At 41.4% G+C, this 24704-nt stretch overlaps 1 protein-coding gene across 5 annotated transcripts in view; it reads right to left on the reverse strand.

The window, feature by feature from the left end:
• Positions 1–24704, reverse strand: part of LOC136866122 (guanine nucleotide exchange factor for Rab-3A) — a 674264-nt gene that overhangs the window by 95143 nt on the left and 554417 nt on the right. For 2 of the 5 annotated variants that reach the window (XM_067142811.2, XM_068226614.1), the window contains one exon: positions 8782–8830. The exons of the other annotated variants lie outside the window; for them this stretch is intronic. The gene's annotated coding sequence lies outside the window, so the exon portion shown is untranslated. The remainder of the gene's footprint in view (positions 1–8781; positions 8831–24704) is intronic. 5 annotated transcript variants of the gene reach the window in all.

Raw genomic sequence — 24704 nt, forward strand, 5'->3', positions numbered from 1 at the left:
ATGGAGCGTAACTTTGTGTAAGGTGGGAGGAGGTAATTAAGTGCCATGCATTGCAGTAATCCAGAAGCAATTTCACTGACCTACAAGAAATGAAATGGCTTCTTGCCAGCCGCAATCCTGTACCATAAACACTCGCTTGGTTCTCGCTGGCCCAGTCACGTACAAGAAATAAAACACTTTATGTGGTGCTAATAGACCATACAAAAACAGAAATACAAAAAAGGGGATCACACAATTGGCAATATTCCACGAACATTACATTTCCTTTTATTGCCGGCACTTGAATGAAGTTCAACGACTTGGATCAAGTGATGTGTTACTGACCTGTCCAAGTGTGAAAGACATGACCTGCCCGTGGGCCTGTCTTACACAAGACCGTCATTGCGAATGGCGCTTATTTAAAACCAGTCTTTCCAGTCTTGGTACACTAATAAGATTGAGAGAATAGCGTCTTATAAATTCCGCATATTCAAGTGATTCTCGAACTTCAATGCATGGAGGAAATTTGTAATAAAACTTCACGCCCCCATGAAAAATGGTCCGTTAATGACACCTTTTTTAATCTTCCTATCGAAAAGGTGCACAAGAGAAAAAAGTTTTAGAAATTGATTTCCATTAAGGCTGGTAGATTTCCATTAAGTTTGGTCATGTGTATTGTGTGGGAGCCTAAAATCAGTGTTTCGATCTTCCTATAAACCCCAAATCCATTGAGGGATTTAGAAATAATATTGGCGCTAAAACTAAAGCAAGGGCAGGTGGATTCTATATATGAAGAGCGGTAGAAATATATACAACAGTTTTCCAGTTAAAAGAACTCAGACAGACAGACAGACAGACAGACAGACAGACACCAAAGCTAAAAAATATGCAGATGATCATTATTACACCTGAAATGGATAACTGTACAAATACTTGGTCAAAATATCCAATGTACAGACACACGGTCCTTACGATTTTATTTATATACACTTCGGGAAAATGAAGAAAGAACACCACGAATTCGATCCAGAAGAGGGAAATTTTATTGACACTCTTGAGGACGTATAGGCCTGCAACACACGATCACACCGGCAGAATCGTACGAATCTGAGTACAGTCTACAGGCTGTGCGCAATGCCCGCTCTTGTACCATGTATTCTCTCTTTTTGCAGCAGTGCAGGCTGCAGTTCTCCCATGGAGATGATCGTAGAGGTGACGAATGTAGTCTTGCGGAATGGCCTGCCATGCACTTTCCAACTGGAGCCTGAAACGGGCCAGATTTCCTGCCGGTCGCGCAAGATGACCTATCATCCGGTCCCAAACATGTTAAATGGGGAATAAATCTGGGGATCGTGCTGGCCAGGCTAGTTGACGTACACCTTGGGGAGCACGTAGGGTGGCACGAGATACACATGGACGAGCACTCTCTTTTTGGAAAAGCACAACGCTTGTTGGTGCATGAAGTGTAGCACGACAGGTTGAATGATGGTTTGGAGGTACCGTGCATTGTTCAATGTTCCCTCGAAGTGAAGTAAAATCACACTATACGCCCTTACTAAAACTCTTGTCATTTTCACAAATGATTCACGTACACGCTGTCGCGGCATGTTAATGTTGAGGACGCAGACAGAGCTCCTTATGCCACGGCAAACTCTTGCGCAGCTTGCAACGTTTCACGGCTGATAACGTGGTTCCTGGTGGGTCCGCAGCGCTGCGAGTTTGATCATCGCATGCAATGCCATCCCTTAGTGTCCTGTGTAAGCGTGGCAGGCCTTATTCACTTGCTTCAAGGTGTTCTCTTTTTCACTTTTCGGGAGTGTAGATAAGGAATCTGCTCCACATACACCGTTTTGCTATGTCCGCTGGACTTAATCTGTAAAACCGTCCCTTAGTGATATCTCCCTTATTAACCCTCCTATCGAAAACGTTTTAGAAATATATTTCCACCAAGGTTGATACATGTCCAATCAGGTTGGTCTTGTATATTTTGTGGGAGAGTAAAATCACAGTTTCGCTTTTCTATAAACCACCAGTCCGTTCCGGGAATTTGAAATGCTATGGACCTAAAACTTCCTTTGGACAGGTGGATGCTAAATATGTTGGTTGAAATATTTTCAGTAGTTTTGCAGTTATAAGAAATATGCTTTACACGCACCCGCTTCTAGGCTATGTCCTGGGACATGAGAAAGAAGGCTGGTAGATTTCCATTAACGTTGGTCATGTATTTTGTGCGGGAGGGTAAAACCAGTTTCAATCTTCTTATAAACCCCAAGTTCATTCATGGATTTATAAATAATATTGGCCCTAAAACCTACCCAAGGGCAGGTGGATTCTATAAATGAAATTTGGTAGAAATATATCCTGTAGTTTTCCAGTTATAAAACAGACAAACCGACACCACAGCTAAAAATATGCAGATGGCCATTATTAACACTTGAAGCAAATAACTCTACGAAAATTTCGCCAAAATAGTCAATATACAAACATACGGCCGTTATGATTTTATTTATATAGATACAGGGTATCTCCTCTATGTAAAAACGCAGGGAGACGACTGAGGACGATGGTAAGATAAGGAGGATAGTAAACCAAGAATTATGTTCAACTACTATCTACCGGGCGAGTTGGCCGTGCGCGTAGAGGCGCGCGGCTGTGAGCTTGCATCCGGAAGACCGTGGGTTCGAGCCCCACTGTCGGCAGCCCTGAAGATGGTTTTCCGTCGTTCCCCATTTTCACACCAGGCAAATGCTGGGGCTGTACCTTAATTAAGGCCACGGCCGCATCCTTCCCACTCCTAGCCCTTCCTTGTCCCATCGTCGCCATAAGACCTATCTATCTTTCGGTGCGACGTAAAGCAGCTAGCAACTACTATCTTTTAATTACTGTTTATCGGAGTTGGAAGAGAACGCACAGCGAAACAGGTCTATCCACGTTGACTACTGTGGAAGCTATCGTTGCGTTGCTCGACCTTTGCTCATCGCTGCGTATATGTAACGACAGGCAACACGCTCGTTGTAAAATACAAAAGTAAACATGACAACTTCACTCAGTTGTGCGCCAGTCCGGTCCGGAACAGCGGAAGTGTGTTCCCTCTCTCCTTCCCGTCGCTGTTCCATGCTGCGATCCGGACAGTGATGGCGAGGTGCACGAACGCTCAATAAGCTGATTTTCATTGTGTATGGTTTGTGTGATTGAAATACCCTAGCAATTTTAAGGGAATACTGGCGTCCATCAATTTCCGAAGAGACTGCAATTTCATAGACATAATTATGCCTCTGACAGTTTTGGTTTGGTAGTGCACCGCAACATACGGAAGTGGTAGGCCTACAATTCGGAGGAAACCAGTAGATGGACACGAAGGATGGGATTTTGAAACTGAGGAAGACGTTCATGACCTAGTGCATGCCAATTCTTCGATCAGCACTCGCCAAGCCGCAACACGAGTGGGAGTATTACGAAAGTACGTCGACACGTATTTTACATGAGAATGAGCTATACCTATTTCATTTACAATATGTACAAGCACTCTGAGGTGAAGAAAAACGGTTCCGTTTCTCTCAGTGACTGCTGCATAGACTTCGCGACGAATCCGACTTTCTTGATCACGTATTGTGGGCGGATGAGTCACAAGTCTCGAGGGATGATGTAAAAGAAGGTCATAATGAACACGTATAGGCTCTGAAAAATCCCTCATTTTGTGCGATATTCCTCCTATCAGGAAGGATATTCAGCTAACAGATGGCCAGGAACAGTGGAGGATACTTTGATTGGACCCACGTACTGGAAGAACGTTTGGATGGTGATCATTATCTTCACTTCCGCGAAGAGATATTGCGGCGATTATTGGAGGAGGTTCCTCTCATTGTACGCCACCGCATGTGGTTTCAATAGGACAGTACACCTTTTCATTATTCCAGCCGTATTCGTCAATGGATGAACAGGAACTATTCCAGAAGATGGATTGGTCATGGTGGACCAATGATCTCGCCCCCTTGAAATAATAATGTAATTCTTTTGGATTGCCTTCTGTGGTGCTATACGAAGGAAATCCACACTATGGACGTGCATTCCCATGAAGATCGCTTAAGGGATGGTGCAGGTAACATCAGACGTCAGCCTTCAATGCTGTCCGCCCCATCAGACGGCGTTGAGAGATCAGCGTAGACCCCGTCACACGAGCCGCACTCACCCACAGTCAGCCCGCAAGTCTCGTACACACCCCCTATATCTTATATTATGAGTGTTACTAGGGCCTGACAACTGCTTTGTCATTATCAGATGCAGGCCTGGATGCGATATTGGTGTCTTAACAGCATACTCGTAGTACATGGACGATAGTGAACTGGAATGTATATCTTGGTTTTTTTAATTCTCCTTATCACCCCCGGAATAACCTTCAACCCCATATAAAACATATGTTATAGCTCACTAAAATACGTGGAGATCTCCAGTTAAAAGTAGATAAAACATTGAATTCCGAACAGTTTCTTCCTTTCTAGCACTCCCTCCGATTCCCTTCCGAACAGGGCCTCATTGCGCTAATAGTAAAGGAGATATCCGGAGGGAGCGCAGTAATAACATCCTGCGATTCAAAAAAACTGAGAACCGTCCGTTGTTACCAGCACCAAGAACTTCTGTTTTATGTGGGATCCGAGCCATTGAGACCTTAACATTTTTAGAAAAATCTACGCACATGGGACAGGACCAAACTCTGGCAGTCTTGATAAAAGGCTCGTGACGATACCATTCAGCCATCACGACTAAACTGGCCTACCATTACTTAATTATTGTCAGATAGACTAGGGACTTCGATCATAATCTCTCATCCTTATTACTCCATCCTCGTTAACAAATGTCAGGCCTTTGGTAAATGAAATGAAATGGCGTATGGCTTTTAGTGCCGGGAGTGTCCGAGGACAAGTTCGGCTCGCCAGATGCAGGTCTTTTGAGTTGACACCCGTAGGCGACCTGCGCGCCCTGATGAGGAAATGATGATGAAGACGACACATACACCCAGCCCCCGTGCCAGTGGAATTAACCAATTATGGTTACAATTCCCGACCCTGCTGGGAATCGAACCCGGGACCCCTGTGACCAAAGGCCAGCACGCTAACCATTTAGCCATGGTAACAAGTGACAATGTTAACGGAGTAGCAGAACCTGTTTCTCCTCGCCGCACCAATAAGCCAAGTTCATTTGTCTCGTTCTCCAATAGCAGTGATGCAGCAGCATTCTGGTAATTGCAAGTAACGTTGCAAGAATTCGGCCACGAGGTTTTGGGACAGCCCCATACAACTGTAAACTTAACCTTATGGAGATGGTCTGGATGCGCTTAAAATCCGAAGGAAGAAAATGATATGTGGCCCATTCACGTTTTATAATAATAATAATAATAATAATAATAATAATAATAATAATAATAATAATAATAATAATAATAATAATGGTTTTACGTCCAACTAACTGCTTTTACGGTTTTCGGAGAGCCGAGGTGCTGGAATTTTGTCCCGCAGGAGTTCCTTTACGTGCCAGTAAATTTACCGACAAGAGGCTGACGCATCTGAGCTAATCAGCCGGCCCTTTCACGTTTTAGTGTGTGGAAAGTATTTTGAGAATGCGTTGAGTCTGTAGAATCCTATTTTTGGAGATTATGCAGTGACCACGCAAAAAAATAGAAGTGAATATAGAGCATTGTTCAGGATTATAGTAAGGACAGAGAGCCGTTTATTTTCAATATACTGTAGGTGACAATGCTAGCGAAGAGAAAAATTAGTTCAGATGGAGACTCGAGAGGATACGTACAATACGCGTGCTCATATTATGATATTTCAGTTTTTTGTGCTGGGTTTTATTATATTTTGTATTCTCCCTATCTACGAAATACATGGCAAGCTGAGGGATCATGCTGCCTAGGACAAAGACGAGGAATCAGTCTTCTTCCATTTAGATTTCTGGTTAAACCGCATGACCACTCGATCATATAAGCCATAAGGAAATGTGGCCGTTACACATTCTTTGGAACTCTTGTAGGTGACATGGGCTTTGAGCAGTTGATGTGCTGCTCGTTAACGAACAGGCTGCGCGAGTAATATTACTACGTTTTAATGCGCGTCACTACCCAGATCGTTAAACAATGTGAATATTACTGTATCTAATTCTCCATCGTGCAATAAATACCACACATTATGCCCTCTACTAAAGGGCGATGGAACATTTCTGCTTTGATTTTAATCACTGATGATATTATCGATCACGTAAAAGGGTATTTTCGGAATGCTGCATGATATGTGTTATTGTTTTAAGGTCTCAACATTGTGCTGGTACTCGTATAATTGGCGATACTAAGTTAATTAAACTGAACGTGTATTAGCGCAAAATGTACATCATATTTAATTGATTACCAGCGGCAGATGTTACAACAAATGCAGTTTGTATGGAGAACTAGCTGTGCAACATATCAGGCGCTATTTAGAAGGCAACTATTTTTTTTGTGAGCTAAAAATACAGACACACGAAGTTCTACATCAAATGAGAAATATGTTTACTGTCACTCACAGCGTGTCGAAAGCCCTTGTCAGCAGAGCACGACCTTGCCATATAAAATACGTTAGGCTTTTTCCATGTTGTTGTTCAACTGGTTTGCTGACGTAAGACAAAACACGTCCGAACTCACGAGCAGTTTTGAGGATTTTCTTTTCCTTTCTTCCTTTGCTATCTTCCCTAAGATTTTTGATACAAACAAACCAGAAGAACATAATCCGTGAGCAATTATAAGCGTATAACTCCTGCTGAAACCCCCTAAGACAATCCCTATATGAGAAACCGAAGAATAAGCAATTAAAGCCTTGAGATCTGTTTGATACAAGCATACTAATTCGATGAGGGTAGTCTCGTCTTCTCGACTATTTCAATGATTTTAACATGAAGTTAAGTTGCAATTTGGGTGTAATAACACGTTACAGTATCAAGCCAGAATGAAACATCCAAGATGATCTAATATGACAACATGTCTTTATGAAAAACGTACCCTACTCAAGAGAAACTGAAACACTGAGTAGTTTGCATAAAGTAACAGTGAAAGCAAAATAATGAATCCAAAACTAACTGTGTCTGATTATGCATCAGCTAAACTGTTGCAGAAGGGCGTGGAAAGAACTGCTCGCGATTAGGACATACGAGTTAACCATGAAGCTCTGTGCTGAGTCTGCCATAGTTTTCACTTTCTTCTACTAGATATCTCTTCCCCCTTCGTACCTTCCTCCCTTAATCAGGTCAGTCGAGGACATTCATCCGTGATAGTGCTGAATAAGACTTTCAAAACGTACTATGCGCGAGGAAGCATTAGAAGATACAAGTTTCGCATTTCAGGTACAATTCGCGGGGTATCTGTATATTTTGCCTGTAAGGAAATACAAATGCTAAGAAGTACACGACATCTGAGACATGAAATCTCAACTCAGACTTTTATGGTCGGAATCACATTATTAATGATGAAATTTTCCAGAACTTGAAGACTGTGGTTCAAAGGAATCCCAACTCCCAACATTTTAACTACTGACCTTCACATACATCGGAAAGAGCCCTTATAAATATCAAGCAAACTTACTCGCAGCTGATTAGGCATAAACGAAGTACTGCGCTGACCCTGGCATCGGATTCACTCCTCTATTGTCTCCTATTTCTTTCTTTCTTTCTTTCTTTCTTTCTTTCTTTCTTTCTTTCTTTCTTTCTTTCTTTCTTTCAACCTAAGATCAACCCTTCGTCAATCAATCACTACTGATCTGCATTTAGGGCAGTCGCCCAGGTGGCAGACTTTCACATGTTGCTTTCCTAGCCTTTTCTTAAATTACTGCAAAGAAATTGGAAATTTATTGAGCATATCCTTGGTAAGTTATTCCAACCCCTAACTCTCCTTCCTATCAACGAATATTTGCCCCAATTTGTCCTCTTGAATTCCAACTTTATCTTAATATTGTGATCTTTCCTACTTTTAAAGACACCACTCAAACTTATTCGTCTACTAATGTCATTCCATGCCATCTCTCCACTAACAGCTCGGAACTTACCACTTAGTCGAGCAGCTCGTCTCCTTTCTCCCAAGTCTTCCCAGTCCAAACTTTGCAACACGTTTGTAACTCTACTTTTTTTTTTTTTCGAAAATCATCCAGAATGAACCGAGTTGTTTTTCTTTGTATTTTTCCAGTTCTTGAATCTAGTACTCCTGGTGAGGGTCCCATACACTGGAATTACATGATTCAAGAACTAAAAAAAAAAGCCTAAGAAAAGCAGCTCGATTTGTTCTGGGTGATTTCCCACAAAAGAGTTGCGTCCCTTTCTCTACTGATTGGCTGGCCAATGTAGTTTATTCGGCATTCTTTTCCTAAATTAAAAGGCAAGGAGATCAAAACCTGACAAAACTAACTTCTGAATACGAAAGAATCTTCTCAGGAGATTTACTAAGCAAGATCGAAACCTTTAGTGTGAACGTTTCTAACTCCTGTGTCTCTTAGGACCAATAGTAGTTTAAGGGATTAAATAGACAGTATTACATCTTTATACACCCAAACTATGAGAGCACTCAAAAGGTATAGTGTCTATCGCATTTCATTTCTTTCATAGTCCAGCTCGTTTATGAAGAGATGGACCTCTTGATGGCACAGGCAAAATGTGGAGTTTAGAACTATAGACAGCCAACAACAAGGAGCATCAACAAAATTCTCTCTGGATCTTACTCTCACTTTATCAGAAAAACGTAGGAAATCTAGCCATAAATAAGAATAGTTGATCTAACACACATCTTACCTCTCTATCGAAGCAATGGAAATGCCATGAAGTACAGTGGACGACGTACCTGAAATAAAGAATACTAGATATGTATTATGTAATTTATAGGAATTCCAGGATCTAGTATGAAATATACAAAGTCAGTAAGAAATTCCGCCATGCAAACTAGATAACTACAAGAATTAATCACAATTAATGGTTACGAAGAATTCAAGAGAAATGGAATAAATAACCCTTGGAAGGAGTAGAAGCCATACTGTTGCTAAAATTCAGCAAGACCTGAACAGAAAAGAAATTTTAAACAAACAACAAACAAAGAAAAAGAACAAGTGGCCTACATGACCCGTGAAGGTTCTTGGAACTACCAAAACGACTTGGGTCTATGGAAATGATCTGCACATCGTCGCCGAAGAAACAATACAATGTATCTGACAATGCTCTTCCTATCCAGTATTTCCGTTAAGACTAGTCACATATGGATATGCAGTACATCAGAACAATTTTCGTTATGTTCATTTTCCTTATTCTTATGTGTAAAGGAAAATGAACATTACCGTAGCATACTGTAGGAATGTATGTTCGCACTCCTACAGTAAGATGTATTTAAGCTTTGTGAGATATGCGGTATTGTTTCTTCAGCGACGACATAATTTAATGGAGCGTCAGTGAGACTATTCCTCAGCCTTATTGCTTCGCAAAGGTGAACTTTGCACAACCCTCAGATCAGACGAAAATCGTTCTAGGAGCCTTGTTTGCCTTTTGGTGTCCACAATACTGTACGTTTTCAGTGACGTCAGAGTGCTGGAATCAATTGACTTAAACGTCTCTCATTTAAGCCCTCTTCCGCTACTGTTTCCTCACAGATGTAGTATTTTGTGCAATTATATCTTGGCACAGGCTACAGAAAAATGTAGCATCCACCGAAATCTCACTCATTTATGTACGTAAAAGTGTTGAAGCTGCTGGTGATAATGAGTAATGACATTCCGAAGATGAATAGAGCACCTGGATGATATGAAACGTTCTATTCATACGGCCGGTCTGGCAGCAATAGTACATTAGTCTACTTTCTGCCCAGTGAGGGGAGTAACTGCCTTGATCCGCATCATGCCCTGTACGCCTCATTGTGGCCCGGCCATTGCTCTTTGATGGTTTACCTACAACTGCATAACTTTTGGTGGTGTGTTTTTGGATCCAACCGGTCTTCGGGCTGAAGACTAAACAGAGAAATGATAACTGACTATACTTCGCTTCGACTTCAGGAATTTCACTGCAAGAGGTAAATATCTAGCCAACTGCACCACCAAGCATGTCAGGAGTTATTGCAACTTCTGCACATATTATTATTATTATATATAATTCGCTGGGGCCGTCAAGGACCACGTTAAGTCTTGTTGCATTTGACACTGAACTTGGCCTTCTTTAGAGCCCAAATTTCCCTCATTCTTTGTGAGTGGGCCTGCTTACGCTCCTCTGTCCAAGGGGCACCGTGTCTTCTCTTCAGTTGCTCGTCTCGGTTTAGCCCGTTCGTCAATATTTTCTTGCGGAAGAGATCTCTGTTAAAGGCGTCTTCAGCTGAGATATGTAGCATTTGCAGGTCTTCTTTGGTATTTCTAAACCAGGGAATTGTGGTTTTGGAGTTTGAATTAAAAAAAGTGGAAGATTTCTTTAGTTAACTTTCTTCTGTCTATTCTTTTCAGATGACCGTAAAATCGTGCCCGTCTTTTTCTGACTGTGTCGGTAATTTTCTCTATTTTGCTGTAGACTTCCTTGTTGGATCTCTTTTGATGGATTCCATTTCTGTACTTTGATCCCAAGATTCCTCTCACAATTTTGCGTTCTCTTTTCTCCAGTTCTTCAAGGAGTCCTTTGTTGGCATTTAGAGACAGGGTTTCGGCTGCATATAGAACTACTGGCTTCAGAACTGTTTCATAGTGACGTATCTTGGTGTTTTGGGAAAGGCATTTTTTGTTGTAGATTGTGCGGGATGTTTGGTAGGCTATTTCCAGTTTGCGTACTCGCTCCTGAAGTGCTTCTTTGTCCAGTCCATTTTTCATGATGATCTCACCCAGGTATTTGAATTTGTCTACTCGGGTGATGTCCCCGTATTTTGTATGGAGTTTTGGTGGAGCCTCTTTGATGTTAGTCATTACTTCTGTTTTCTCAAACGATATCTGCAAACCAGTTTGTTCGGCAATTTCCTTTAAAATTTCAACTTGAGCTCTAGCGGTTTCTATGTCGTTTGAGAGAACAGCAGTATCATCGGCAAATGCTAAGCAGTCTGTTGCGATCCCCTTGGATTTGGTTCCTATTCTCAATGGACTGTAGTTGGTTTCCTGTAATCTCACCCGCCAGGTTCTGATGATCTTTTCAAGAACACAGTTGAAGAGTATCGGGGATAGCCCATCACCTTGTCGGACTCCTGTTTTGATGTCAAAGGAATGCGAGAGACATCCGTGGAACTTCACCTTGGATTTTGTATCGGTCAGGGTGGCTCTAATTAATGCCAGCAGTTTCAAATCAACTCCAAATTCATTTAAGATGTTTAGCAGGACTTCCCGGTCAATGGAGTCGTACGCTTTCTTAAAGTCCACAAAGACAGACACATACTACTTGGACCTTAGTGTACAATATCTGATGATCGTTTTGAGATTTTGGATCTGTTCAGCTGTTGAGCGACCTTTTCTGAACCCTCCTTGGTATTCACCTATTTGATGTTCGACTTGTGCTTCCAAACGCTCCAGGATGGCAAGTGATATTATTATTATTATTATTATTATTATTATTATTATTATTATTATTATTATTATTATTATTATTATTATTATTCCTTTATTTACATGGCGCGACTCAGGCTATAAAACCTGCTATTCTGCCAAACCATCTATATATATATATATATATGTATATATAATTGGATGATGGTATATTTGTAATTAATAGACTCAAAAACTACTGGACCGATTTCGCTGAAATTTTCACAGTTTGTTATTACATCTGAGAGGGATCATGAAGTGGTTTGAACAAAATCGGATAGGTAGTTTTATTACTGTGAGTAATTTTATGTAATACAAACTGTAGTACCCAGCGTTGCCCGGATAGTTTCTGAATGTTTACCTTTAAGATTTGTATTACCAGTTAGTTATGTGTGAAGTGAAATTGTATGTAATTCATTTTTGACTTGCAGAATGATATGTTACGATCTACTATGTAGTTTTAGAATTATTTAGATGTGTTTGATTTCAAGTTTTAGATTATTTAACTTTCGAGTAAACTTTGTCCTTCGATTCGATTTGTCGATTGGACTGGGAAGTATTTGATCCTGTCAAAAATTAATAAGTGATAACTATATGTATTTAGCCGTCGCACTATAGATACGATGTACAGGATTTCAACTATGAATGAGACTGTCCCACCTCTCGCCCCCACCCGTAAGAGATAAAAACTCTGGATTGTCACCATTCATCTCAGTAAAACCAAAACTGTAGATTCGACACTATTTTAGATTATTTTTGTATCTCACTCCCCCCTCACACCCACCCCAAACGGGGCTGAATATGAACTTTAAAAAATGTTGAATGTCACTATTCATTTCAGCGACCAAGAAAACTATGGATTCGGTACTATTCAAGATTATTTTTGTACCTTACCCCCCCTCACCCCCTGCCCGTAAGGGTGCTAGGGGTGTCTTACCCCCACGCGGTTTGTCTCCTGGTACTAAGTCATAAGTGTACCAAATTTAGTTGAAATCGCTCCTGCGGTTTAGGAGGAGATGTAATACATACATACAAACAAACAAACAATGACATATATATTATTTTTATACTTCAACCCCTTTCCATCTCCGCGCAAAGAAATCCTATGAGTGTCTTACACAAGAGTATATTTTTTTCAGATAGAAAGTCATATGTGAACCAATTTTGGTTGGCAGCTATGCCCAAACGTACATACATAATCTCGCTACTCTAGAATCCTGGAGCTGACGTTGCCATGGTTACGGCAGTTCATTTCTTTTATACGATTCCTAGAACAGGCGTAGTATGGTGACAATATCTCCATAACGGTTGGTTTTAGGGCGTTAAAACATGGTTTTCGGGCCCGTATGGCTTACCGAGTTTGTTATTTGCATCAAAGGGCTTAAAATGAACTTTGTCTCGTCCTTGTACGACAAATTCGATATTTCGCCTATATTAGCCTGTTTTTAAAATCACCCCTCCGTCGCACCACCCGTCGAATTGTTTTGAAAATAAAATACAGCCTATGTTACTCACTGGCAATGCAGCTTTCTATAAGTGAAGTAATTTTTTAAATGGTTCAGTAGTTTTTGAGTCTATCCGTTACAAACAAATATACAAATTTTTCCTCTTTATAATATTAGTATAGATTATTAAATTGCAAAGCCGCACCAAGATTGAATCGACTTGATGGACAAACTGTTGCTAGGCGACAGCAGCTTACGCTATATCCTGATAGTCCGTTAAGAAATGCTGTATATAGGAGGATGGGAACACGTCACCATGGTTTATAAATAGTACCATCCCTTGCTAGGAGCTTCATGAATGACCGTGGCTGTTTTTTGAAAATAGCAATCCAACATGCCGTGATAGAGACGTACTTGCAATATATAGGACCAACTTTGATAGGTCTGCTCAATTTGAACAATGTAGCTCTCTATTAGATGTGTAAAATATATAAGAAACTGTGAAACATATAGAATATCAAGACCGGGCGAGTTGGCCGTGCGCGTAGAGGCGCGCGGCTGTGAGCTTGCATCCGGGAGATAGTAGGTTCGAATCCCACTATCGGCAGCCCTGAAGATGGTTTTCCGTGGTTTCCCATTTTCACACCAGGAAAATGCTGGGGTTGTACCTTAATTAAGGCCACGGCCGCTTCCTTCCAACTCCTAGGCCTTTCCTTTCCCATCGTCGCCATAAGACCTTTCTGTGTCGGTGCGACGTAAAGCCCCTAGCAAAAAAAAAAAAATATATATATATATATCAAGAGTGGAATGACACCAGTTATAACCCACTCCTAACGAAGAGCAACTGGCGGTTCCCAACGAGCAAAGGCGAGTCTATGTAATCTATCTATAGATCTATATACATCAATGTCATTGTATGTGGATATTTATGTATTTATGTATTACATCTCCTAAACCACTGAAGCGATTTCAACCAAACTTAAAAGCACCCTTAAATGCGAGTGGGGAGGGGGCGAGGGGCTGATTTATTAAAATAATCGATAATAGCATCGAATCCATATTTGGGGTCGCTGCGATGAATAGTGACACTCCGGATATTTGAAAGTCCAATTTTAGCCCCGTTTGGGTCGGGAGCGAGTGAGATATAAAAATAATCGAAAATAGTGTCGAATCCATAGTTTTCTGGGTCGCAGAAATGAATAGTGATACTGCGGATTTGTTGAAGTCCTATTTCAGCCCCCTTTGGGCTGGGGATGAGAGGGAGTGAGATATAAAAATAATCGAAAATAGTGTCGAATCCATTGTTCTTGGGGTCGCTGAGATGAATAGTGTCACTCCGGACTTTTTTATCACTTACGGGTGGGGGTCGAAGGGGGTGATATCAAAATAAACGAAAATAGTGTTGAATCCATAGCTTTTGCAGCCGCTGAGGTGAATAGTGTAATTCCGGACTTTTTAAAGTCCAAGTTCAGCCCCCTTTGAAGTGGGGCGAGGGTGGGAGTGAGATAAATATAATAAAAAATAGTGTCGAATCCACAGTTCTCTGGGTCGCTGAGATTAATAACGACACGTCGGATTTGTTAAAGTCCGATTTCAAGCCCGTTTAGGGTGGGGGCGATGGGGAGCGAGATAAACAAATAATTGCAAATATTTTTGAATCCATAGTTTTCGGGGTCGCTGAGATGAATAGTGACACTCCGGATGTCGCATAAGTCCAAGTTAAGCTCCAATCGGCAGGGGCGAGAGAAGGGACGAAGAAATAAAAATGTCCAAATGACCATATAGATGGATGTTTATATGTTGTTTCAGCATATTTGTCAACTAAAGTTGGTTAAAATATTACCGACTATCTGGAAAAAATACTGTGGGGGCAAGGCACCCCTAGAAGCCGTAAAGAAGGGGGCGAAATATAATTATAACTAAAAACGACCTATATTAGTGTTGAATCCATAACGCTCTGGACTACGGGAGAGATTTCAACCAAACATGTCACACTTATGACTTACTTCCAGGAGACAAACTGCGAGGAGGTATGGTAACTCTAGCACCCCTAGGAGTGGGGTGAGAGGGGCTGAGATGTAAAAATAAATAATCGAAAGTGTCGTCTTTTTTTTTTTTTTTTTTTTTTTTTTGCAAGTTGCTTTACGTCGCACCGACACAGATAGGTCTTATGGCGACGATGGGACAGGAAAGGGCTAGGAATGGGAAGGAAGCGGCCGTGGCCTTAATTAAGGTAACCATCTTCAGGGCTGCCGACAGTGGGGTTCGAACCCACTATCTCCCGAATACTGGATACTGGCCGCACTTAAGCGACTGCAGCTATCGAGCTCGGTCGAAAGTGTCGAATCCATAGTTTCGTGGTCACTAAGAAGTATAGTGACACTCCGGACGTCGCTGAAGTCCATCTTCAGCCCCCATCAGCATGGAGATGAGAGGGGATGGAAAGCCAGGTAACTGAAAAAAGCTACGAGAGGAATAGGCACTTGTGTTTATGTTTCGTAGATCTAGAGAAAGCATATGACAGGGTACCGAGGGAAAAGATGTTCGCCATCGCCATATTGGGGGACTATGGAATTAAAGGTAGATTATTAACAGCAATCAAAGGCATTTATGTTGACAATTGGGCTTCAGTGAGAATTGATGGTAGAATGAGTTCTTGGTTCAGGGTACTTAAAGGGGTAAGACAAGGCTGTAATCTTTCACCTTTGCTGTTCGTAGTTTACATGGATCATCTGCTGAAAGGTATAAAATGGCAGGGAGGGATTCAGTTAGGTGGAAATGTAGTAAGCAGTCTGGCCTATGCTGACGACTTGGTCTTAATGGCAGATTGTGCCGAAAGCCTGCAGTGTAATATCTTGGAACTTGAAAATAGGTGCAATGAGTATGGTATGAAAATTAGTCTCTCGAAGACTAAATTGATGCCAGTGGGTAAGAAATTCAACAGAATTGAATGTTAGATTGGTGATACAAAGCTAGAACAGGTCGATAATTTCAAGTATTTAGGTTGTGTGTTCTCCCAGGATGGTAATATAGTGAGTGAGATTGAATCAAGGTGTCGTAAAGCTAATGCAGTGAGCTCGCAGTTGCGATCAACAGTATTCTGAAAGAAGGAAGTGAGCTCCCAGATGAAATTATCTTTACATCGGTCTGTTTTCAGACCAACTTTGCTTTACGGGAGCGAAAGCTGGGTGGACTCAGGATATCTTATTCATAAGTTAGAAGTAACAGAGATGAAAGTAGCAAGAGTGATTGCTGGTACAAACAGGTGGGAACAATGGCAGGATGGTACTCGAAATGAGGAGATACAGGCTAATTTAGGAATGAACTCGATGGATGAAGCTATACGCTTAAACCGGCTTCGGTGGTGGGGTCATGTGAGGCGAATGGAGGAGGTTAGGTTACCTAGGAGAATAATGGACTCTGCTATGGAGGGTAAGAGAAGTAGAGGTAGACCAAGACGACGGTGGTTAGACTCGGTTTCTAACGATTTAAAGATAAGAGGTATAGAACTAAATGAGGCCACATCACTAGTTGCAAGTCGAGGATTGTGGCGACGTTTAGTAAATTCACATAGGCTTGCAGACTGAACGCTGAAAAGCATAACAGTATATAATAATAATGTATATATGTATGTTCACACCTCTCCCAGATATAATGTACACTTCTAGAATTTAAATATTTTCATGGATATATTATCATCGGTAAATATATTTACAGTTCAGCTTTCAGAAGAAAATTATTTGAATATGATAAAATCCTGTAGAAATTTGACATTAACATAGCCTATCTATATGTCAGAGTTACTCTATTCCGTTCGTAATTCATTTGTTGGCTATGAATTAAACTTGACACGCGTATTTCATATATTTATACGTATTTCACCTACTGTATTTTACTTCACGTTCTTATTGCTACATTCCAATATCTTCGTGCATTATATTATGTGAATTACGATACCGTCCATTTGTGACGTCAATAGCACAGAAGTACGCCCTCAAAGTTTTCATTCCCGCCGCTATTATAGATTTCCCTTCTACCTCCACTTTTTAAAAATATTTTAGACTATTTTACTGACATTTCCTTATTGTTCTCATTCTTTCGTTGTTCTTTCATGTTCTATTTAAGGACGACACGCACACCCAGCCCCCGTGCCAGCGAAATTAACCAATTAAGGTTAAAATTCCCGACCCTGCCGTGAATCGAACCCGGGACCCCTGTGACCAAAGACCAGCACGCTAACCATTTAGCCATGGAGCCGGATACTACTAATAATAAAACAATGTTATTAGTTTTAAGTTGTTCTTATTACTGTTACTGTTTTGTAGACGTCAAAATGCCAGAATTTTGTCCCACAGGAGTTAAGTTTACTCACAATTTGAGCACTTTCACATACCATTAATCTCAGTCAGGATCGGAGCTACCAACTTGGGCTCAGAAGGCCAACGGTCCTACCATCTGAGTCACTCAGACCGGAAAGCTTATTTTAACCCACTCACAAGTACAATCACTCCTTTCAGAAACATTATTGCATTGCCTGTTCCTGTGTGTGTAGCGTATTTGTAATGAATACGGTCAAAGACTGAAAAGTATAAGTGGCCGCTGCACTGAGAAATTAATTATTTCAGTAATTTTACTATTGCAATTAGGAGCCACGGAACATTTCTCTGAAGAATGGTTGTCCGTAAAGCAAACTCTTGTACCGAGCGAGTTTGGTGAGTAGTTCGGATAACGTAGCTGTGAACTTTCATCCGAGAGATGGGTTCGAACCCCACCGTCGGCAGCCCTGAAGATGGTTTTCCGTTGTTTCCCATTTCCATACCTGGCAAATGATAGGGCTGTGAATTAATTAAGGCCATGGCCACTTTCTTTACAATCCTACACGTTCCCCACCTTTGTTTCACCGAAAGCCTTCCGGGAGTTAATTCGACGTCAAACACCAAGGAAAAGATATTCCGTACGAAGAGTACAGTACTCTCAACCATTTTCTACTTACCTTTATGATCTATCTATTTCGTTAGTTTTAACTTCACAAGACATCGGCCGATCGAGAAGCTTCCTTAATCTGCTAGGCCTACTAAAAACATTCCGTTTCTTGCAGAAAGTAAATTACAGGCAACTATAGCTTCCACAATCTAAATGAAAGTCAACATAGGTCTCAAGTTGATGCCTTCTCCGATTGTACTTCAGTAGCATGAATTATTGCCAATGCTAGTCACGTACCCCTCTCAACATCAACGTTATCTTATTCGAATACGAGAAACTCGTCTAGCAATAGCATGCTCTCCCTTCCTTTCATGTCTCAGTGTTCATGAGAACGTTCAAATTAAACTGAGTACGGTTGAGGACAAGGGCACGCCGAAGTTAAGGCAACTTCCCAGAGGAAATCAACAGCCTGCGCCTCTATTTCCTACATTTGATTGCCAGCTTTCGGTCATGAAACAAGGTCCGTCTTCGTGAGACCACGAATTGTGAACTTTTTCTTTCTTTTTACGTGGGCATTCTGTATTTCTCAGAGGGTCCAGAATGTACTGATAGACGCAGACCATTTTTATTATAGCTAAGTTCTTTAGAAAATCAACCTTTTGAGTGTTATTAATAATTAAGAAAATCCACTGTAGAATTTTAATAAAATGCCATTTTTAATATGAGAAATGGTCATATCAGATGTCTGTGACACGAATTTCATGCATTCAAGTACCCTTAAATGGGAATCGAACACGGAAGTTTGAGCATAGCAGGTTGGCTTCTAGGGTACTATGCACACAAAGTCTAACATAGCCACTACCGAGCAAGTGGCTGGGCGGTGTGGGTCACGTATAGTAGCTGCCTGATTGCATTCGGGATATAGTGGGTTCGAACCCCGCTATCGGCAGCCCTGAAGATAATTTTCCGTAGTTCCCCCATTTTCACACCAGGCAAATGCTGGGCTTATACCTTAATTACGGCCACGGTCGCTTCCTTTCCGATCGTGCCCGTCGTCGTAAGACATGTGTATGTCTGTGCGACGTAAAGCAAATTGCGAAAAAACATTACTATCATAAGTTTGCAAAGTTTGCATACAAACACGTAAAACGGAATGAGCTGTGACGATACCGCGCTGAAAGTTTCTTACTCCCTCCCCCTCTGTATCTGGAAATTTTAAAAGAAACTGAAGTAAAAATAGTGTCCTATGGTCAACGTAACAGTCTTTGGTTCAAATGATCCTAGGTCTGCTTCTCGGGCGGGCGTGGGATTATAGTAGCAGCTGGCTCGGGGAGACAGAGCGTTTGTATTTGCATAAATATACACCTCTTCATTTAGGAACACTACTCTACCAAACACCACGGAAACACGCAATAGTTCAAAACATCCCTCTACTTAACACGTACCGTCAGGAAGGGCATCCGAAGTAAAAATGGGCGTGAGAGAGGTACAGACTGATAGCTGCTGCGACCTAACCAAGATGTGAGAAATGTGGCAGAAGACGAAAGGAAAATATGATTCAAGTACACAAAATAGTCTAAACGGATATATAGAGTTTTGTTGATTGCACATACGAATTTTGACTAAAGCAGGTTCTGCAGTTTCGACTTTACACAGCCTGTAATTAATAGTTCATTTTGTAAGTACATAACTCAAGGAACTTACTTTCCACCTCCTTTATTTAGAGTGGAAGCAAAGAAAAAATATACATAAAACAAAATGTGTTGGAAAAGACATGATTTTTAAGATTGCTTATATAGGGGAGAGTCCTACAGTACCGGCCGGCTTGCAGTACCGGCCGTTGCTGGTTCTCATTTTAGGTGCTATATGGAAGTAGCTTACAAGTGGCATATGAAGGATGCTACATTCCCGCGTGTCATACTTTGGGGGTTTCGTTTAGCGTTAAGTCTTGTGTGAGATATGAGTGTTGTACATTGGCCGGCTTACGATCGCGCGAAAAGTTATTTTCAAGCCCCAGGAACTCTATTTCTAGGTAAGCTGTTGATTTTGTTTTTACTTATATATTACATACATTCCTTGAGGACGCTATAGCTGGTAAGAGTTTCACGACATCGTCTATTAAACAATATCCAGCTGAGGAAGTTCCTTCAAGTGAGTTTCGTACAGTACCGGCCAACCATATGTCTTCTAGTACCGGCCAATAGGACTTTTGGAGAAATAAAATAATATCCATTTCTTATCACTTTCCGGTGTGAAATGACCAAGAAATGGGGTAAAATACAATGAAAGTGGATCGAAGACGTGATGAAGATGGCACTAAATTATTTCTAACAAAATGACAGCAAGGCAAGCTGCTGAGGCTTTTTGTGCGCTAAGAAGTACGTTAGGAGAACGTCTGAGAGCACTTAGAATGGGTGTGGCTGTGAATCTAACTCCTCAGATGGGAAGAATTAAAAAATCCGTTTATTACGATATGTAAAATCAGTTGGTTACTTATATGAAGGATCTAGAAAATCTTCATGTTCCTGGGCAGGAAAAAATGTACAATTAGCATTCGCTTTGGCCGAGCACTCAAAAGTACCTCACCAATTCAACAAAGAAAACAAAACTGCCGGAAAGCAGTTTCATTATGATTATTACGTAAATACTAATGAAATGGAAGAAGACACATCATGCATTATTTGTTGTGAGTCATTGGATCAAGAATGGGTGCAGTGTACCAAATGGATGTGTAGACCACGGGAATATTTTGTATTTTATTTGCAATTATTGCAAAAAATAAACCAAACTTGAATTTAGTGGATGCCAATTCCAATAATTATGTGTTGTCGAGTTCTTCCTGTGTTTTTTTAATACTAGTAATGTATTAGATATATATATCTTAGAAAATAGTAACTGGTCAGTACTGGAAGAAGATTTTTGTAGTCCATGGAAATTAAGCTTTGTTGTATTTTTAAATATTATTAACTTTTGGTAAGATTTTATGGAAATCACAAACTTACATTGAAAAAGCATTTAGTAAAGTACAAGATTATTGTATGAAAATCTCATACCGTAGAGCATTTTATTTTTTATAAGGGAAAAAGTTAAGGTGGCCGGTACTGTCGGACTATCCCCTAACGTCTTTACGTCGAGTACCTACTAATAATACTGTTTAGGCCTCTTTCGCAATTTTCCACTAGAATCTCCTCTTGGTTAGAAACCATTTCATACATACATACATACATACATACATACATACATACCAGACTGGTAGGGCTATGCCTTTCAGGGTTCAGTCAGAAATCCTCTGAAGTAACTGAGCGCTTCCACAATCCTGTACTTGCAACTAGCTCTGTGGGCTCCTTCAGTTCGAGATCACTAAACCACTAAAAATTAAGTCTAACTATAGTCGCGCTGATCTTCCTCTGCTTCTCTCACCCGCCATGGTAGTCCATTATTCGTCTTCTGGGCAACCCATCCTCGCGTCCATGACCCCGCCACCGCGTTTCTAACTCAGCCTTTGTCTCCTCAATGTCAGTGCCCCTCTTGCCCGAGTTCCCACCTGCCTGCACCAAAAAACAATCCAAAACGTACGTAGTTGGTAGAAATGGAATAATTTAATGAAGATATTTTTCGTAGAAAGACTTTTAGGTTTTTATTTATATAGATTACAGTGATTTTCGCGGCCCGAGGGGGCAACAGTTGCTAACGGCCTAGAATGAATCACCTCCTTAATGCATACACAAAGATATCACAGCCGAGATAGCGGTGTCCTGGTTCCCGCGTTATTTATGCAGTTGGGCGGGGATCAGAAGTTATGCTATGTCAGTTGGATTCTCTCTCTTCTCCTTCGACCTTCGCATTACCTACCTCTTTTGAACAATAGTGCTTGCCTTGACGCCGTTACAGACGACTGGTAAGCAAACACGTGAGAATTTGCAGTCACTTCCACCTCTGAAGAATACTCATTTCACTTAAGTGAAAGTCCTGTTTATTATATGTCGTACCGTATATAAACGTGTGTACCCAGGTCACATTTCTGACATCCTACAACGTAGAGTAAGTTGAATGTATTGTACTTCCTGACTCTCACACAAACGGAGGGAAACGAAGTGAAAACGTCTTCGGGTACCATCTGGGGGACCATCACGTGTACTTTGGATACTGCCACACGGGAAACTTCTGTGTTTTTCTGGAACTTGGCCCTCAGGTTCTGAAGCCGCAGCATTCTTCGTGGGCCAGGTTCACGATGCCCTATTTGTCCTTGCTCCACCTGGTGTAGAATCCTGTAATTTTTGTTACGCACTTCGTATACAAAATATTCCAGCCTCTGTCTTTTGAAAGATAGCAGTACACTTGTATTTTTACTAGCCTATCCATTACCTCGATGTTGTTCACTTCTCCGTCCATGAGACAGCCTACATAACATCCGCTTGTAAACCCACATTCAGAGGGTATGTCTCCTAACCATTCGGATCCTAAAATCCAGGTTTAAGTTGAAGATGCTGGATATATAAATAAAAACTGTATTTGTTTTTTTGCATTCTCCTCAATAAGGTGTTGCCATATTTGCTAGTAAAGATTCACGGAATGGAATTCTGTCACTAATAATTTCTGCCCCATTTTTGTCCACATGCCATTTCTTTGGCAGAATGTCAATGTACTACCGTTCGTTTCATAGGGCTGTGCGTTCGATTCATCGCCGATCAGCGAATTTTAGCTGCGTTAGGTTAATCCTTTAGCTCGGGGGTAGGATGTTTGTTATCTCTTATTACGCATCTTCCACAACACATCACATTACTAACTACTGCAGTAACGTGCAATAATGAACGCATTCATCTAAATAGGGGTTAGCGTCAGGAAGGCCATCCGGCCGCGAAACTCAGTTTAATCCATATTAATGTCGACCCCAAATAATTGGGAAAGTGGCAACGGAAGAAGAAACAGCGTATATACCAATATTTGGACAATTTGTACATATGCTCGTTGTGATCCCACGTGCCCTGGTTATCCGTATGTCACCTACCTCCGAAGAGATAGATGGTGTGTGGGGTAGCGATATAGGTGCGCTCCTCTGACGGTTCATGTATGGTGTATTGTAATAATTAATGTGTTAAATATAATACGTTTAAAATTATAACGGGTGAGAAAAATTATGTTATATGTTTGTGTGTGCGTGTGTGACATATGTGGTGTGACCAGGATCAACGGTGTTTTTAATTGTATGGCTGATAGAGTGAATTTGTGTGTACGATGTGGCAGTATTGTACGGTGACCCATCCAGTAACTGACCACGCCCATTGTTGCTAGGTAGTTGCAACGGCTTGCATCGTAAAATTCGAGCCACTTATTTGATGTTTAAACTAAACAAGTAAAGGCGAGTGTTATGTAGTTACAGCAGATTTTAATTTAGGCAGCGGTTGCAGTTACCTTTATGAGCCATAATAGTGAAGACACGGTGACCCAAAGCGGGTGACGACGCCCAATGTTGCTTAACTGCGGGATCTGATTTGTGTCGCACCGCACCTCGTTCTGGTACCAGTGCTTCACCTGGAGTTTGTTGATTAGAAGGCGGTAGAATTACAGAGAGGAAGCGAGTTTTTCATAGTTCTTGGGGAGAGGGGGAGGGGCGGATACTTGGCTGAGAATATCCAGCGTCTCAGATACTCAGTCCACCGAGGTGGTCCCGGATAGAGCGAATTTTGTTTGGAAATGAGGGTAAGTAGTAGTGAAAGAACGGTGCTGGTTGCTTGGTTGAACTGTGATGAGTTGGGGGTGGGAAGAAGTGTGGTGTGTGAGGGGGGGGGGGCGGCTTTGCTGTTTTAGTGTGGTGTGTGTGCATTTCCTGTATTTGCTGATAACTGCCTTCTTAAGGTAAGGGCAGCCAGAAAACGAGGCCGCGTGATTGCCTTGACAATTCGCGCACCTCACCTAGTCCCTAGGCACCTTGCAGTCAATGTGACGGTGAGGGCCACCACATCTATTGCAGCGGGTATTTTTGCAGCGAGCTGTATGATGGTCCAGTTTGAGACAGTCATAGCATAAAATTGTGAGTGTGAGGTGCAGAGGACGAGAGTGAGAAGGGGAGAGGGTTAGTGTAGTAGTGCTGATGGGCTCCTGAAGCTTTTGTTGAGTGTTAAGTGTTTTAGTTTTCTTCTTAGGAGCCTGCGATTTGGAGGTTTGAGTGGGAGTGGTACGTTTTGTGGTTTGGATTGACTTATGTATAGTAGAAGCGAGAGGGGGTGGGGGCGGGATTGAGATAGTTTGAGTATAGATTGCTTCGGAGGTTGGACTGGTTTGGTCGCTGAAGTCAAGTTTGCGGAGTGGCTTGAGAGTGAGAGTCTATTGTAGTGGGAATAGCTTGGATGGCGACGTGGTTAGTAGACTGAGGCCCGGTTGTATAAAGACATCTGACTGGAGATCAATTAAGAACTTAGTTCTGAAAATGAACTGAGGTTACGACTTCATCGCGTTGTATAAAACTGAACTCGGTTTACACATGTGTAGTTCAAATGTAATCGGAGTTCAAAAAGTGGACGTGGCAACACCGCAAAACAAATGAAATACGAAATAGCTCGGCCCTTTGGATAATACATAAATGGCGGGATTGACCTGGCCGTGACTGTAAACAAATGAAATACGAAACTGCCGTGACTGTCTAAGCAGGAGAAGAAGAAGAAATATTGAAATCTCGCGAAGTAAACATGGAAGGAAATTCAAAGGAGCGTTCTGCGAATTTCACACCGAAATAAAAGGACGATCTGGTGGATATTGTACTATCGAGCTACAAACATATAATAGAAAATAAAAGAACCGATATGGTGACATCAAAGTT

Source organism: Anabrus simplex, chromosome 3, assembly GCF_040414725.1.
Source record: "Anabrus simplex isolate iqAnaSimp1 chromosome 3, ASM4041472v1, whole genome shotgun sequence".
NCBI lineage: Eukaryota > Metazoa > Arthropoda > Insecta > Orthoptera > Tettigoniidae > Anabrus > Anabrus simplex.